This window comes from Equus przewalskii, chromosome 21, assembly GCF_037783145.1.
Source record: "Equus przewalskii isolate Varuska chromosome 21, EquPr2, whole genome shotgun sequence".
Lineage (NCBI taxonomy): Eukaryota > Metazoa > Chordata > Mammalia > Perissodactyla > Equidae > Equus > Equus przewalskii.
Genome location: NC_091851.1, coordinates 45,425,074 through 45,441,838, shown reverse-complemented (window position 1 = coordinate 45,441,838; position 16,765 = coordinate 45,425,074). Strand labels below are relative to the sequence as shown.

The 16,765-nt window shown below is 47.2% G+C and overlaps 1 protein-coding gene across 1 annotated transcript in view; it reads right to left on the bottom strand.

Annotated features, from left to right (window-relative positions):
• The window catches only part of ZNF831 (zinc finger protein 831), a 106,686-nt gene extending 99,325 nt beyond the window's left edge, over window positions 1–7,361 (bottom strand). Inside the window, exon 1 of the mRNA XM_070589644.1 lies at window positions 7,031–7,361. The gene's annotated coding sequence lies outside the window, so the exon portion shown is untranslated. The remainder of the gene's footprint in view (window positions 1–7,030) is intronic.
• Between the last annotated feature and the right edge of the window lie 9,404 nt (window positions 7,362–16,765).

Below are 16,765 nucleotides of genomic sequence, written 5' to 3'. Positions count from 1 at the left end.
GGCAGGGCCATCATACCTCTGCCTTCCCTTCATCGGGTGGGCTGGTGGCCCCTTGGGACAGTCAAATATGTCCGTCCAGCCTCCCAATCAGGTCTTGGCAGCTGGACCCTCCAGCCCGCCTGGGCCACAGCCAGCACAATAAGCGCTTCACCTTGTGGGCCTTGGAGCGCGCTCTCTTGGTGAAGCAATCAGCTCCTCCTGCCAAGCTTTGCTCCTCAGGAAGCCCAGCCCGAGAAGATGCGCCCAGCCAGCGAGGAGGGCCTGACAGAAATCAGGCCCTGACCTTCTCAGAAGTCAGGCGGGGGGTCTTAAGCATGCTTCACGTCTCATTGACTCCTTCCTCTTCTCTTTGGGTCCAGTTGTGCAGAATTTGGCTCAGAGAGGCTGAACTCAGAGAGTGTGGGCCAGGAGCCAATGCACGTGTTCTCCGAAGGAAAGTTGTGGGGAAGCCAAGCTGGCGGTGAGCTCAGAACAGGGTCTGCGTGAGACACCGCTCCAGGCCCCGAACAGTGAGCCACTCAGCCTGTTGGGCAGGGAGGTGGGGGTGTTAGGCAAGTGGGATTTTGATTGCCTTGTGTGGACCCCAGCTGGCTAAAGTCCAGTTACCTACTTTCACCCTTGCCCGCCGAAAATCCTGTCTCCACTCCACAACCGGACGGAGGTTTTTTAAGCACAAAATGACACCACACATCCCCACTCTAGTCACAACTCCTCAATGGCCCCGTTGGTCTCGGAATTAAGTGATGTCCTCTGCCTGCAAGGCCCTGTGGGCACCAGCCTCTGCTCACTTCCCCGGCCCCTTCTCAAGCCCCACTTCTTGTTTCTGCACCACAGCGACACACCGGCCTTTCAGCCCCTTACACTCCTGCTCGAGCCAGGGCCCCCGCGGGAGCCACACCCACGGCCTCAAGTGTCCTTTCCTTTTCTCTCCACCTCATGGCCTCCCACCAAACCTTCGCATCTTAGCTCAGGTCTCGGCTCCTCCAGGAAGCCTTCTTAGATGCCCACCCCCTCCCCGGGTCCCATTCGCCCGCGCTCATCACAATGAGAATCACACAATCAAGGTATCATTACTTGACATTGCAAACCCCCTCGGGCAGGGAACTTTCTACCTTGTGGGCTGGCAGGGGTGGGTGAGTGGACAAACCCTCCACCCTAACTGAACTGCTCACAGATGCCCCTCCTCACTCCTGCTCATGCTGCTCCTTCAGACTGGAGTTCCCTCCACCTGAAGTCCACGTGCCAAAGCCCCTGTCTGTCGCCATAGATCCGAACGTGGCCCTCTCAATCACGGCCTCCAGGTCTCCCCAGCTAGAAGTGATCCCCCCGTCCTGAACCTCAGCAGCACGTTCTCTGTGGCCCTTTGGGGGTGTAACTTTACCAACCTCACGGTGTAACGGGTTTAGCTTGGTTTCCTGGATTCTAAGATCTTCAAGGCAGAGCCGCAGCTTTGGCGTTGCTGGAGCTCTTGCAGCCCCTGAGTGGTGCGTGGCACATAGCACTGACTCATATAAAAGCCCAAACTGACAGCGCAGTCGGCCAGCAAGACCTTGGAGCCCGGATGTGAGGGAGGCAGCCAGGACGCACACAACTTTACAGCGGAGGGAAAGGAGGATCGTCCAGGTGAGGCAACTTGCCCCCACCACTCAGCCAGCAATCAGCAAATATACCATTTGGACACAGGCTACCTGGCGCCATGCCAGCAGGCTTAGCCACTAAACCAAGCTCCTTCCTTCAGGGGACAAGAGAGAGGGGCCCCCTCCCCATCAGTCTTCCCTGGGCTCAGCTCTCCTCTTGGAGAACGTCTCCCAACACATGGGCTTCAGTTGGCACCAACATTAGGACCAGCAAATTAACTCTAAGAGCACAAATCCCAAACCATTTCGGTTAAAATTGTTGCAAATCACCATAAAGAACTTATCAAAATAATGCTCCCTCCTCAGACGGTCCATGCCCAGGATCCAGGTTCACACTGTCTTCTATTTGCCTGGCAGTGACCCATCTGGCCGGTTACAGAGCAAGGGAGGGAATGGCAACCGGAGTCGCACCTCGGCTCCGTGTCTCACTAGTTGTGGGTGAGTCACTTTACCTTTAAATGCCTCCGTGTATTCCTCTGTGAAGCAGGGACAATAATAATACAGGCACTTGTGAGAACTGAGTACAAGTTGCTCATACAGGCCAGGTGGACCTCGAACACCCAATGAATGCTAACGGTAGCATTGCTACTGCCATTATTCTCGTCAACAGCCTCCAATCGTGGGCATCCCAGCAGGAGGATACCCAGGGAGAGGGGGTGCCTCCTTCTCTCCAGAGAAAGGTGCCAGAGAAGCCTCCAGAAAGGTTATCCCAGGAGACAGGAGCCATGAGGCTTGCTGGGAGCTCACAGATCAAGGTGGCAAGTCACACACACATCAACATGCTCCCCCAGCCTCACGCATCCACCTCCACACCAGCCCCCTCGCATCCTCATCCCGGCCGAGAGAGAGCACGTGCATGCACTCGCTCAAGCACACACACGCCTCCTACCCAAGCCCACGTGCACCCCGGGAACGTGGACCTCTCCAGGGGCCCAGCAGTGCTCAGCCTGGTACACCTGTCCTGCCGGAAACCCAGGGTGGCAGGGGGCCATGCTCACAGATCTTTCATCCAGGTAGGTGAGCCTGCTAGGCAGGCAGGCCAAGAGTATTTGCATATAATTTGCATGTGTTGACACAGCGTCCCATCTCTGCAGAGAGCTCTTCCAGGCTAACCTGTTATTACTGCTTCTCTGAAGCCTGGCGCTCCTCAGTGCTCGCACTGCTCACCCACCTACTACCGGAAAGTACTATGAAGCGAGACAGGCCGGGAGCAAGTCACACCGGCCTCCCTGGGCCTCAGATTCTCCCCTCAACAATGGATAACAGCACACCTCCATTGGACAAACCCAAGGAGACCTTCCCCCAACACACAATGTTAGCGTGTGCCTGGAGCTGAGCCCCCGTGGAGGGGACGGTAGACTGCTCTGTTATTAACAGAGAGCCAGAAGGCAAGTCTGATGAGGAAGCTGGCCAGATGAAATTTCTGAGTCTCGCCTGGTGGATCCCTATGCTACAGTTACTAGTGGTAGCAAATATGTGAAAATACAGGATGCCCAGTTAAATTTGACCTTCAAAGAAACAATGAGTAGTATGCTAGTATAAGTATGTCCTGTGCAATGTTAGAGGCATGCCTATACTAAAAAAGTATGCATTGTGTTGTATTGGAATTCAAATGTTGACTGGGCGGCCTGGATTTTATCTGACACCCCGACCCGGAGCCTGAGCCCCATTGGCTTCTAGAATTACTAATATCCTGTTTTCTCACCGCTGCTACCTAAGCCCAGAGGAAAAGGGGCTTTATTTCCTACATGTCCAGCTTCCCAACGTGGGGTAGGAAGGGAGGGCAGGGGTTACATGGGAGGTAAATTGAGAATTGCTGAGGGGAGAGAGAGAGGGAGGGAGGGAGAACATGTGTTTCCTAATTTAGTTAAAAATCTAAAATCTGTTCCTCTTCGGTTTCTGTGAGGAGCCCGATGGTTATCACGGTGAACGTGAGGCCGCGTTTCCTGTGGCAGAGGGGACGTGTGTTTGCATCAACAGGGCCCGTTTCTAGGGCTCCTCTCAGGATGTGAGGCCCGTGGCAGGTCACAGAGGAAGAGGAGAGGCGGCCGGGGGGGCCTGGGGGCAGGGGCTGCTTGGGAGTTAGAGTCTAGCTCTGGGCAATCCCTAGAGAGCTCCAGCCCGTGTAGGGTAAGAGCCTCCCCTCCAGCTCTTTGCCCAGCTTCCCCATCACACACCAGTCAGCTGGGACCCATCATGGATGCAGATTTGACAACGTGTCCAGTTCCTTGCTTATGCTGGGGGCCTGAGCCAGGCAGCACAGAGCAAAGGGGGTTCTACCCTTCACTCAGAGTTACCATCAAATGCAGAAGGCTCAGGCACGAAATGTACATTGAGAGCTTCTGCTCGGTACTCAGGACTCTGCGGCCTGTCTCTCCAATGGGCCAAGCTCAGGTTTTCCCAACTGGGGCACCTGTTCTTCCAGAATGGGCTGAGTGCCACAGGGGTGCCATATATTGATGCTACAGGTAACGTGTGCCTCACCCAGGAGTGACAACTTTTCTTCAAGATTTTTTTTAGGGGAAAGTGTTATTTTATAGTAAGATCAATGGACAAACTATGGAGAACAATGCAAAATTTTTGTATTTTTAAGATAAAATGCAAAAAATAAAATGCATAAGGCTCAGTTTCCTCCTCCATCAAGTGGCAACAGGGAGCGTGCCAGCCTCGCAGGGCCATCGCGAGGATTAAATGAAGAAATGCCGGTCAAGCCCTTTTGTGCACAGCCCGGGCTGGGGGGAGACCTTCTCCGATCGGAACTTTGATTACCACTGAGACAGGGCTCCCCCATAAAGATTCCTTCATCTGGGCTTGCACATCAGACTGCACTGTGCCTAAGGAAACCACAAAGCAGATAAAGGACTCCAGGTTTGGGGCACCAAAGAAAGCTTTCACTTGATTTTCTGATCGCATCCTCTGGTCTCAAACAGAGGACGAGAGACTGAAAGTCACCTGCCTTGTCTGACATGCCAAGATGGACACCCATCTTGTACATTTGTGGCCACAGACATGGGTGGCCTGGAAGGGGCCTGAGATCCTTGATACCAATGGAGAGACCATCCACTGGTTCCCCGCTCATGGCCTCTCATCAAGGCTGAACACAGGTGTTCCCAGCCCAGAACTTTGCCTGCTGAAAATGCCAGGCTGGAGACGCCCTGGGGAAGGATGCAACCAGCAGTGTTCAAGGAGCATGGTGTTCAAGGAGCACGGTGTGGTTAGGAGGGAGGACTCACCCAGACACGCATAGCTAAGATGGGTGGGCTTAGGTTTTCTGAATCAGCTGTCTGGGTGAAAGGATGGTGTTGAGCCTCATAGCATGAGACCCAAGGCCAACACCCTACTTGCTCATACCCTCTGAGTTCTGACCTTTCTTAAGAACTTCAGAAATTCAGTCAGTAGTGGTAAAGCTTCTTGAGGACCTAAAAATTAACTTTGTCAATGGTCATCAGAGATCATCTACACTGTTTGTATTTCTCCACTCAACAGAGAGGCCAGCCACGTGCCGTGGGAACTCTCCTAGCCCACTCTGAAGAGATTGTCCATGCCCCTTTTTTGGATGGATCTACCATAAATGACTTACGAACTAAACGAAGACTACACATAGTCCTTGATAAATGGCACGGAACGACTAGTAGACAATGGCTTGTTCTGACTCTGGGATAGTGGGAGAGTATTCTGAATAACTTCACAGAGTACAAGGGATGTCTTTTCTAATTAGGGGCCATGATGTAGTCACACTTTGTTGTGTTGACCTAATAATTGTTGCAAACGTACAAAAAGTTGTCCCAGGAGTTCGACTCCCACTTGGCCTTCCATTTCTCATTCTTGCCTCTTTCTCAAGCCTGCTGTTACCCTGTTGTCACCTCAGAAAGTGGGGCGCCATGCTCACAATAACTCCTGCATTTAAATTGCTCTTCAGATTTACAGCCTTGGCTCTGAAACAGGGACAGGCTTTTTCAGGGTAATTAGCCTCACACACAATTTCAGCCAACATCCAAGCTGCCCCAGCCCAAGAGAGAGGTCCTGCTCAAACACTACGCTTTGTCTACACTGCATTGGAGGATGTTCCCCAGTTGTGAAATCTACTTCGTCAAAATCAGCCTTGTTTGGAGATTGGGGGACCTCATCTTCTTTGTGGTAGTAGAGCTGCCCCCAAAGACGCTTTTTTTTTATTCCAAGCCATGATCCAAAATCTTTTTTTTTTTCCAATTTCAGCCTGTACAGCCTTTCCTTTTTGAAAAACAAAGCATAACAATTACAATTCTCCCTTGGCCAGTGGCCAGACATCCAAGAGCTGGAGCCAGGAGAATAACGGATACACCCGGAGAGGGCAAGGTCAGAGCGCGGAACATTCTGGACACATGTTTGTGTCGGACACCAGACCCTGAAGGAATGGAGAGCGCCCATATGTGAGGGTCGACACCTCTGTTTGAATGACATGCTAAGGCCCTTCAGAACCCGTGGATGAAACATGCCTGTGACATTAATTAATGCCAGGAAAATGTAACAGCAGATCTTGGAAACTAAAAATAGACCTATGCCAACTGATTCATCCCCTGACTGCACAGAATTCGGAGCTTTGTTTTCTGCTTCTCTTCTGCATGTACGTTACATTATGGCCTTTTTCCCTTCCCTCCATCTTTGTCGTTCTTGTTTTATTTCTCTCCTTCTTGTCGAGAGGTTTAAACCTTCCAGAAGAGATGTCCCCACTCGGCTACCCTCCGACCCACAAACATGCTTAATAAGCAAGGAAATCATTTCTTTTCCTGGCTCACATGGTTGTGAGCTATGTAATTTGTGCTTAATATTTTCCATGCGGATGTTTCTGCCTGTTGCATCACACACAGAACGCTATAGCTTCGTTTCCGATTACAGTCCCTTCTATTTTAAACTTTGTTGATTTCTACTGGGAAGGAAGCCTATTTCATACAGATTAGCTGGACAGCTGGGTCTGATTGCTTCTGATTACCGGGCTTGGGGCCACTGGGGAAACAGGTTTCCCAAAGCCCCTTGGATGGAGAACCAGTCCATATGGCCCCAAAAGGATGGGTCAGTGCTCGCTCGAGGGAGGAAGGGTCAGCAGCCTCAGTCGGAAATCAACAGGTCAAGGCAAAGGCAGGATCAGACCTTAATCCACATCTCAGACTCAGGAGGCTGTGCTGAAAGGTGGAGGAGGGGGATTAGAAGCCCCCTGGTTCAAAAGCTCTCACAGGGACCTGAGTGGGGGCTTGTGTCAGAGATAACTGCGTGTGCTTAGAAGGAAGCATCCATCATGCTTGCCTCGTATAATCACTCGGGAGGCAACAGACAAGGCTCAATGATTAAGGTCCCTTCACCTGGCCTTGCATCCCAGACCTCCAGGTGCATAAAGAAATCACAAAGTCCTCTCTCACCTTTAAGTGGTCAGTCCACAGGCAGGTGGGGGCTGCCGCGCTCTCCCGAAAACCGGTGGCTCCGATGAGGCAGGAGAATTCTCCCTGCTCGTCCCATCTCTGCCTTTGCTTCTCTTTATGCCTTCTCTAGAGAAAACCGAGTGCTGGAAATTTTTTTTAAAAACTTGTGTGTGTGGAGGGTGGTGGGTGTCGGGGGTGCCGGGGCGCTGGGGGATTGGCAGAGGGACACCGGGGGGTAGGTGTGCAGCCTGCCCTGGTGTGGGTTCGGGTTTAATGGCCGGCGCTGGTGATATGGTTTGCCTGCTGAAGCTCATTGCCACTGCAGCTCTGTGTGTGGGCGGCGGCAGCTACACGGCTGGGTTTCAAACCATTACACTGAACATTTGCAAACAGACAAAAAAACAAAACCATCCAGTACAAATGGAAACTTCTGTTTTCCTTTCTCTTTCTGCACTCTCTGCCCTTTCACCTCTCGTCTTGGGTTTTGGAGGAAGAGAGTGAGGGTGCATATTTCTCCCTCTGGACTCCCCCGGCCCCATGTCTTTCAGACACACCGTCTACCCCCATGGCGACCGACATGGACAGGGGCGTCAGATCATCAAGACTAACCTCACAGCTTTGGGGACACACAGACATTTGAGAAAGATTTCCTCTTTGCCAGGGTCTTGCTGGGAAGCCAGCCTCTGAGAACTATCACACCCAAGAAGGGTTTGGGCTTCCACATTTGGCCATCTCTCATCCTTCCTAATTTCAAAAATACCTTAGAATTGGCCATCAAAGCAGGTGGAGGTGCACTTTCATACCTCGGTGACACTTTTCCCAAGGACTTTGTGTGAATGGTGGCCTGAGATACTCCATGAAAAGAAAAAGTCCAATTACTATGGTCAAATTGCTCTGGGAACTGCTGCGTCCTGTATTGCTCTGGGATAATCACGGAGCACATGAGCAGGTAAAGGCTCTGAAAAGTCCTGCAATAAAGAATTCTATTTAATTTCATTTAATCTAATATTTCCAAAATGTGTATGACCTAAGGTGAAAGAATGCCCTCTCCTTAAACAACGCCACCACCAATGACAACCCTCACACACATACGAACACTAGTACCCACTCCCCCAGTGGTAGCTTGACCCAAATTAACTCTTTCAGTCAGAGAGCAAGAGAAGGCAGCAAAGATAGATAGCAGGAACCAGGAGGTGAGAATTCACCTTCTCAGGACACTCTCAGCTTGGTATTAACGCGGTGCCCCAAATGGTTATCAATGTACATGAGATTGGGGTTCTGGCAGCCCAGCGAACACAAAGGATGCAGACGATTCCTCAGGAGTGTGGGGGATTGTCAGTGCATCTTCTCTCCCGCCCCAGCAAATCCCCTCCTCACTTCTCCAGCCCAGATTGGGGGGCAGCCTGTGGCTAGGAACTGACCAAGCTCCCAGGGTCACTGTGGGGCAGACCCGCTGAAGGAGTTTTACAGCGTCCTGCCCGTGGACCTCTCTGGACACTATGAAGGTCAGACGAGGTGCGTGAGGCTTCTTCTAGAGCATGCCACTTAGGAGGCAGAAGAGCAGAAGCAGAAACACATAAACTCCAAGAAACAAATGTGCCAAACAGAGGCATTCAGGGTGGAAATGACTCTGACAGCAGAACAAGCAGGGAAGTTGAACAGGGGATGGGAGGGGAAATGATGGTGCCCTCTGCCGCATTTGGGGGCCTCTGTGGTCCATCCGTGCCAGCAGACTCCAGTTCTGTAGCACTCATGGATGGGGCCTTGGGCAAGCCCTCTCAGCTCTGGCCTCCTCTTCTGAAAACTGTTCTCAACTAGGGGTGATTTCCCCCCTGCCCAGGGGACTTTTGGCAGTGTCTGGGGGCATTTTTGGTTGTCAAAACTAGGGGACAGCGTTATTGGAATCCAGTGGGTAGAGACCAGGGAAGTTGCTAAACAGCCTATGATGCCCAGGACAGCCCAGCAACAGAGAATGATCCAGCCCAAATGTCAACGGTGCAGCAAAAGTGGAAAACTTGGCCTAGGCGGACCTCAGGGCCTCCGCGGTGGGGATCAGGCAAGACCATGCACGTGAGGGCTCTGAGTAAACCAGAAGGCAATTATGCTATATTTGGTAAGAAAGAGGCTTCCATAGTGCTCAGATGGCATTTAATTTCTTATTGGGTGACAAGATAGAAACAGATGGGAAGTGGAGGAAAATCTCTCTGCTTCAGACCAAAAAGAGAGAAGGCGCGCCTGCTTTATAAACACTCCAAATTACATGACTTGAAAAAAAATAATAAGAAAAGGAAAGAAAAGAAATGCCTCCTCTTACTTAAGTACACCAGAGAACTTGAACTCTGTGTGAACAAAGTGAAATGGGTGTAGAAAAGCTTTAAAAAGCTTGCAAGCGCTTCGACGGATAATCATCGGTAATTAGAGCATTTTATAGAATCCATTAAAGAGGCTTTAAACAAAGCTGAAATTATTTGTTGACCTTTCCTCTGAAAGAGGGGAATGGTTGTGCTGACAACACTAATGCGTCCGGCCTGGTTGGGGGTTTTCTTTTAAGGAAATCTTCAGCAAGGCTTGCAATACTACCCTCGGCACACGGCAAATTACTAGAGGCCGCCAAAAAGAGAAAGTGAAATTAAAGTTCAGGCTCATGTTCCAGGTGACTGCCCAGCCTCAAAGAAGAAAAGTTGTCCACCTCACTCTGCCCTCCCACTCCTGTAGGACCCCCAGGGCAGGACCCAGTCCAGGCCCAGGAGAGTTTTCTCCTGATGTGAAGTCCCAGGTGCGTGTGAGCTCTGGAGAGGCAGGTAGGGCCAGGCTGCTGTGGCTGAAGCGAGGCGGAGGCCCGTCTCAGGCGGGAAGGAAGAGAGGACGTGAGGGGGAATAAGTGCAGAGACCAGCGCCCTTGCAAAGAGGCTTTCAAGGAAGGAACAATGAGCCAAGTTCCTGACGTGGACACTGAACTGGGCCCACACTAGCCAGTTACATCAGCTTCCTCCTGGACCGAGAAGGGAGAGCAAGGACAACCTGATAGCCTTGACTTTCTGGTGCCTTCCAACCACCTATCTGCTCACTGACCAGGACAGGCAATGGTCATGGATCTGAGAATTTTCTATGCCAGCACTTTGCTTGGCCCTGGGAACAAAATGGTGAAGGAAAAACAAAAAGCACAGTCTTTGCCTTCAGGGGGTTCATAGTCAGTTGGGGTAAAAAGACAAAAATCAAAGAATGATGAAAAAAATCCAATTCATTCAATCAGTCATTGGCCGAGAATTTGAACCTCTATGATTTGTTACGCACTATTCGAGGAGAAAAAAACATGCAAGCAAATTACTATAAAAAACGACAATGAAAGGGAACGATATTATGAAACTCTAGCTGAAGAGTATTGCTCATCAAAAGCTCTAAAGCCGAGGCCACCTCTCTTTGTTAAAAGGGTTAAAGGGGCCAGGTGTTAAGGACCTACTGATCTAGGCTGAGATGGTTGGAAAGGGAGTAGCCTCCCATCCAGCGATGCAAGTGGAGCACCAGGTTCTGCACCCCTTGAAATCATCGTCTGCTCCACAACCGCTGTGAACCCCGAGCTCTGGAAACACTACCTCAAACAGGAAGTAGTTGCTGAAGAAGAAGAGGACCCAAACCATCCAAGCCACAGAGTTGAGGTCTCCTGGAGGGAAGGCTGTTCAGAACCTAGGACAGCTCTCATGTGCCCATGGTCTAGCTCCCCACCCTCCCAGGGGGCTGCCAGCCTGGAAGAGGTGCCCAGCTCCCTGCTGAAGTGTTTCCCACCAGGGGAATCAGTTGCTCTTCACATCAGTGTCTGCTGCTTTCTGCATGCCTCACTCCCTCACCTCTCAGCTTCCTCTTGGCTTCCACCCTATTCCCACTGCCAACTCCTGACTCTTTCTGCCTGATACTCAAATGTGCCAAGAGAGGATCTAATTGGTTCACTTAGTCCATATAGGGCCTCTCAATTGGGCAGAGCTTGCCTTCTGGGCCAATCTGTAAGCAGCACACCATCTTAAAGATGCCAGCTGTGGGGTCAGTCTGCCACCATGAGCCAGCCTCAGACAAGGGACAGACCACATGAGTTTTCCCCAAGGAACACAGCCAGAATTCCATGGAGAGTTTCCCTCATGATACAGGAGTGCTGGGCAATGGGGGTCCAGGTCAATCTGGTGGTTCATGAGGTCATTTCACCTGGTTTACAGATGAATTTTTTAATTGTAGTATTTATATTTTTATTTTAATGTGACTTACACAGTACTATGCTAGGGAACAGATCAAACTTGAGTGTTTCTCTTTTAAATCGATTTTAATCACCAATTTAAATAAAAATATTAATTTTCTTCTGATGCTTATGTGGAAATCTAAATGAACTAGAATAGCTAAAATGATTTTGAAAGGGAAGAACAAAGTTGGAGAAATAACAATACCCAATTGTGAGACTTACTATATAGCTACAATAATCAAGACAGTGTGGTATTGATGGAGATAAACACGTAGATCAATAAAGCAGAATAAAGAACCCAGAAATAGATCCACACAAATATGCTTGAGTGATTTTGACAAAGGTGCAAAAGCAATTTAATGGAGGAAGGATAATCTTCTCAACAAAAGATGCTGGAACAATTGGATGTCTTAGGCAAAAAAAGAAAAAAGAAAAGAAAAATCTATGCTAAACCTCACACTTCATGCAAAAAGTAATTCAAAGTGGATCATATACTTAAAGGTAAATGTAAAACCATAAAACTTTTAGAAGAAAACATAGGAGAAAAGCTTTGAGACAGAAGCAAAGAGTTCTTAGACATAACACTAAAAATACAATCCGTAATAGAAAAAATCAATATTTTAGACTTTATTAAAATTAAATCTTTTGCTCTGCAAAAGACACTGTTAAGAGGATGAAAAACAAGCTTTATTGAATAACTGGTGCTGGAATAACTGGACATGCACATGCAAAAAAAATGAATCTAGATGCAAACTTTAAATTCTTCACAAAAATCAACTCAAAATGTATCATAGACCTAAATGCAAAATGCAAAACTATAAAACTCCTGGAAGATAACACAGGAGAAAACCTAGATTACCACGGGTATGGCGACGACTTTTTAGATACACCACGGAAAGCATGATCCATGTAAGATAGAACTGATAAGCTGGACTTCACTAAAATTAAAAACTTCTGCTGTGTGATAAACAGTGTCACGAAAATAAGAAGAGAAGCCACAGACTGGGAGAAAATATTTACAAAAGATATCTGACAAAAGACTGTGATCCAAAACATATGAAGTGCTCTTAAAACTCAACAATAGGAAAACAGACAACCTGGTTAAAAAATGAGCCAAAGACCGTAACAGACACCTCACCAAAGAAGATATACAGATGGTAAATAGGCATATGAAAAAATTTCAACATCGTATGTCATTAGGTAATTGCAAATTAAAACAACAATGAGATACTACTATATACCCGTTAGAATAGCCAAAATCTGGAATACTGACACCACCAAATGCTGGCTAAGGTGCGGAGCAATAGGAACTCTCTTGCTGGTGGAAATGCAAAATGGTACAGCCACTTAGGAAGACAGTTCGGCGGTTTCTTATGAAACTAAATATACTTTTACATATCAAACAGCAATCGCACTCCTTGGTATTTACCCAAAGGAGCTGAAAACTTATACCCACAAAAGAACCTGCACGCAGATGTATATAGCAGCTTTATTCATAATTGCTAAAATTTGGAAGCAACCAAGGTGCCCTCCGGTAGGTGAAAGAGTAAATGATCTATGATACATCCAGACAGTGGAATATTATCCAGTGCTAACAAGAAATGAGCTATCAAGCCATGAAAAGACATAGAGGAAACTCAAATGCATATTACGAAGTGAAAGGAGCCAATCTGAAAAGGTTGCACACTATATGATTCCAACTATATGATGTTCTGGAAAAGATAAACCTATGGTGACAGTAAAAAAGATTAGTGGTTGCCAGGGGTTGGGGGAGAAGAATGAATGGGCAGAGCACAGAGGATTTTTAGGGCAGTGAAAATGCTCTACAATAATGGGTACACGTATTTATACATTTTTCCAGACCCACAGAATGCATAACATCAAGAGTGAACCCTAATGTAAATGATGGACTTTGAGTGATGATGATGTGTCAATGCAGGTTCCTCACTTGTGACAAATGTACCACTCTGGAGAGCATGCTGATAGTGGGGGAGGCTGTGCAGATGTAGGTATAGGGGAAATCTCTGTACTTTCCTCTCAATTTTGATGTGAACCTTAAATTTCTCTAAAAAAATTGTCTTTATGAAAAAAACTGGAAGAAAATATTTGTAAACCACGTATCTGACAAAAGACTCGTGTCCATAATATATAAAGAACTCTCAAAACTGAACAGTAAAAAAAGCAATCCAATTAGAAAATGGGCAACAGACGTAAGCAGGCACTCACGCAAGACGACAAGCAGATAGCTAAGGACATGAGGAGGTACTCAGCGTGGCAGCCACTGGGAACTGCAAACTAAAACCAGGCTGAGACATCACAGCACACCTATGGGAATGGCCAAAAGAAAAAACTACCAACAATACCAAATACTGGCAAAGATGGGGATAAACTGGATCACCCGCACGTGGCTGGTGTGAATGTAAACGGGAGCAGTCACTCTGAAAAACGGTTTGGCAGTTTCCTATGAAATTAAACACACCCTCACTAGACAACTCCGCAATTGCACTTTGGGCATTTGTTCCAGAGAAATGAAAAGTTATGTTCACATACAAACCTGTATATGCCTGTTTATAGGTGCTTTATTTGCAACAGCCAATAACTGGAGAAAACCCAAATGGTCTTCAACAAGTAAGTGATTGAATAGATTGCGGTGTGTCTATACCATGGAATACTATTAAGCAGTAAGAAAACAAACAACTGATTCGTTCAACAACTTGCATGAATCTCAAGGTAACTATGCTGAGGGAAAAAAAAATCATACACACTGTATGATTCAATTTATATAATACTCTCAAAATGAAAAAATTGTAGAAATAGAGAACAGATCAGGGGTTGCTAGAGGGTTAGTGCCAGAGAGTGGGGTGAGACCGTGCAGGGGCAGCCCAGGAAGCTCCTTCGTGGTGATGGACAGTTCTGTACCTTGACAGTGTCCACACGTGATAACATTGCATAGACCTACATACGTACACACATGAGTGCAGGCAAAAAGTGGCAAAATCTGAACAAGGTCTGCAGCATAATGAATTGCATTGTACCAATGTTGGTTTCCTATTTTTCATATTGTGTATTTAACATAGTTTTAAGATATTACCACTGAAACTGGGTGAAGGATCAACAGGACCTCTCTGTACTACTTTTGAGCCTACAGTTATTGAAAAATAAGTTTTCAAAAGAGAAAAATATTACTTAAATAGCAGTACAGGTGATTCATGAATTCAGCAGAAAAACTGTGATGGTGACACAAGACACGCCCAAGGTCTGGGGATGGCTGTTCCTCTGGTGCTGAGGGGCCTAGCCCCACCAAGAGGCACCTTTGGGCATCCGGGCCTTAGACACCCAGTGGACATCAGAAGCAAGACTCCAGCTCTTCTCCAGCTCAGGGCTGGTCAAATTTAAAATCACAGTGGCCTCTAAGTCCAAATGAGCCCACTTTCTAAATGGCCAGAGGCCTTGTTTAAACTCATCTGAAATTGAATTGAATGACACAGCAGATGTCTTTGTGATGAGAGCAGCCTCAGACAGAAATAACACGTTTCATCAACTCTAAGACACACAATTGCAAGAAGCACCATTATTTTTTGTTCCCCTGTGAAAGAAAAATACACTGCCAATTAAATCATGACACAATGCTTTCTTATCGCTTAGAATTTTTAATTTTATTTATTGAAAGAGTTCTTTGAGACTTAATTAGACAGATTTTTATCACATATTACTATTGTGCATACATAAAAATGAAAATACAAGTAAAATAAATTGGTTGTTATTCCTCAAACTTCTTTATACTGAGTCCAGCCCTTATGACTCACTTTTCAACTCAAACTCATCAATGTCTGGGTTTTTTCCACACTCTCTCATCCTCTGTGCATTCATCCATAGCACTGATGAAGTGGCATTTCTTAAAAGAATCCATAAAAGGATTAAAAGTCATGAGTGCTAGGGTCTTAAGCAGACTGTAAAATTACATGAAGGTTTTTTGCTTTGGTTCCCACTTCAGCAATGTCACTAGACACGTATGATTTGCTTGAGTCCTCCATCCCTACAACCACGACGTTCATAGTGGTTAAACGAGGGCTCCCTGTCCAGTCAGGATTTTCTCCCTGTCCGCTGACACTGGTCAGTTTCATATTAGTTATGTATGTTCACTGCAGAGGGGAACTTCAGACTTGGATGCTGGTCATTTTGACGTTCACACACACACACAGGCAATTCGACTATGTCATGGCCTTAATAAGACACTGTGGATGGTAAGATCCACTCTGACTTCAGAAATACAAATGTGAAAAAAACGTTCATCTTAGCAATAATAAAATACGGTAAGTGGAGAAATAAACAAAATTTTGTCTTAAGTGCTATGAAGAAAATAGAGTAGGAAAACATGACCAAGAGTGGCTGGGGGGAGGTGGACAAAGAACCTTTCTGAGGACAGGATATTTGAGAATAGGTGCAGAATAAGAAGGAGAAGTTTGATTATGCTCCAGAACCAAACAACCCCCAAGTCTCAGTGACCTAAAACAAGAAGTTTCTAATTGATGCTCTGTGTCCATAAGCAGGGAGGCTGAAGTATCTTTCTCACGTCAAGACTCAAGGTGGGTGCAGAAGCTATGGTCTGGAAAATCTCCAGTTGCCATGACAAAGGGAACGAAAAGAGGTAAATTCCACGTGCGTTCTGAAAGCTTTCTCCTAGAAACGACAAGTCACTCTGCCCACGTTACCCTAGTGAAAGCAAGTTACTAGGGCTACCTAACTCCCAGGGGCTGGGGAGTGGAGCACAAGCCACCATGTGCTTGTGAGAAGAACCAAAAAGATCTGGTGACCAGCAGTAATGATGACCATACAAGCAAAGAGCAGAGCAAGCACAAACACAGCGAGGTACAAAGAAGCCTGGCGATAAGGGGACAGGGAAAAGGTCAGGGCAACCGGAGAAGGGTTGAAGGAGGGACAGATGGCAGAAGAAGACAGCTCCCTGAAGAGTGGAGATACCTGTCCTAAAGCCCACACATGCTGGAAACCCCAACTTCATCCTGGCCGTGACCTCACATGCCTGTAGACAGAATTAACAACTAATTGTATAATGAGGTGGTTGAATTACACCTAATTTCCACAAATGCTTTTGTTGAGCAAACATTGCAATGCCAGAATGTGGTTTTCAATCATTTAATTAGTCTTCCAAAATGCTCCAAAATCGGTGTTAATCACTGTTTTAAAATAATACATTTAATGTGTCCTTAAATACTGTGTCTCAGCCTTAATCTTGTAGTTAAATACGTTGAGTAACTGATACACATTTCACACCTGGAGCCTGCAATCTTGGAAATAATGCATCTCAGAAAGCAGGTAGCCAATGGGTGAGGTCCAAGGGGCCTTAGCAATTTTCTTTGGGATGGCCAGGAAGAGAGGGGCCTGGCTCTTGGATTTGGAGCGGATGCAGAGATGAGGCAGGCATTAAAATGAAGGACTTGGTCTTGATGCAGGGTCAGAGAGAGCCTATCTTAGAATAACACAGCTGTGCC